Raw genomic sequence first — 1576 nt, 5'->3', positions numbered from 1 at the left:
AGAAATGTAGATAGAAACTAAGGTCATTTCAGCTGCTTGATGTAATTGTGTGTTAGCTGTACTTGGCCACCGTTAGCTAGCAAAGAAGTAGCTAGCCTGCATAACTACATGCCAATCATTTGCTCCTATTCATAAAATGTATAAAATCATTAAAAAATGACATTTACATTTTAGTAATTTAGCAGACACTCTTATCCAGAGCGACATTCAATTAGTGCATTCATCTTTAGACAGACAACACATCACAATTGTATCAAGTACATTTTCACACAATAAAGTCGTTCTCAGAGTCAGTAGTTCTCAGAGTCAGTAGTTCTCAGAGTCAGTAGTTCTCAGAGTCAGTAGTTCTCAGAGTCAGTAGTTCTCAGAGTCAGTAGTTCTCAGAGTCAGTAGTTCTCAGAGTCAGTAGTTCTCAGAGTCAGTAGTTCTCAGAGTCAGTAGTTCTCAGAGTCAGTAGTTCTCAGAGTCAGTAGTTCTCAGAGTCAGGCCCCGTGTAGCTCAGTTGGTAGAGCATGGCGCTTGCAACGCCAGGGTTGTGGGTTCGATTCCCACGGGGGGCCAGTACAAAAAAAAGTATGAATGTATGTACTTGTAAGTCGCTCTGGATAAGAGCGTCTGCTAAATGACTTAAATGTAAATGTTAACGTTAGCTAGCAAGTGCAAGCTAACTAGCTAAATTACCATACATGTTTAATGCTTTTCGACCTATCCCCAAATTAATGTCATTGGTTCAGAGTTTGTTTTGATATTTTAACCTGCGTGTCATGATCGTGTTTGGTGTGGGTGGGCAAAATAAATTTATGCACGATGGCGCACGATGGCGCAGCCGGTTTGGGCAAGGTGTAAGAGAGAGGGAGAGAGCAGTGTAGGAAGCCTCTGGAGGGATGGAGTACAGGGGCTCTAGACGTAAAGTACTCATAGTATGTACAATAACTATATTTAACTATATAATATACACGTATATATAATATATAATAACTATCGTGTTATTGTGAGGATGGCCGAGATGCAAGCCCAGCTTCAGACGCAATCGTTAGGCAATTTAAGTGTAGGAAAGGATGAAACAGCGTCTGTGCCACCAGTAAATACAGGTAGTGATGTTAATCACCAGTAAATACAGGTAGTAGTGGTGTTAATCACCAGTAAATACAGGTAGTGGTGTTAATCACCAGTAAATACAGGTAGTGGTGTTAATCACCAGTAAATACAGGTAGTAGTGGTGTTAATCACCAGTAAATACAGGTAGTAGTGGTGTTAATCACCAGTAAATACAGGTAGTAGTGGTGTTAATCACCAGTAAATACAGGTAGTAGTGGTGTTAATCACCAGTAAATACAGGTAGTAGTGGTGTTAATCACCAGTAAATACAGGTAGTAGTGTTAATCACCAGTAAATACAGGTAGTAGTGGTGTTAATCACCAGTAAATACAGGTAGTAGTGGTGTTAATCACCAGTAAATACAGGTAGTAGTGGTGTTAATCACCAGTAAATACAGGTAGTAGTGGTGTTAATCACCAGTAAATACAGGTAGTAGTGTTAATCACCAGTAAATACAGGTAGTAGTGGTGTTAATCAC

At 39.7% G+C, this 1576-nt stretch overlaps 1 non-coding gene across 1 annotated transcript; it reads left to right on the top strand.

The window, feature by feature from the left end:
* Positions 1-485: 485 nt before the first annotated feature.
* trnaa-ugc (transfer RNA alanine (anticodon UGC)) lies at positions 486-561 on the top strand. Its single transcript has one exon. It is a non-coding gene; the product is annotated as a tRNA-Ala (tRNA).
* Positions 562-1576: the final 1015 nt, after the last annotated feature.

This window comes from Salvelinus fontinalis, chromosome 13, assembly GCF_029448725.1.
Source record: "Salvelinus fontinalis isolate EN_2023a chromosome 13, ASM2944872v1, whole genome shotgun sequence".
In the NCBI taxonomy this organism is placed as follows: domain Eukaryota; kingdom Metazoa; phylum Chordata; class Actinopteri; order Salmoniformes; family Salmonidae; genus Salvelinus; species Salvelinus fontinalis.
Note: the sequence above shows the minus strand (reverse complement) of the source record. Positions and strands in the feature narration are given on the sequence as shown.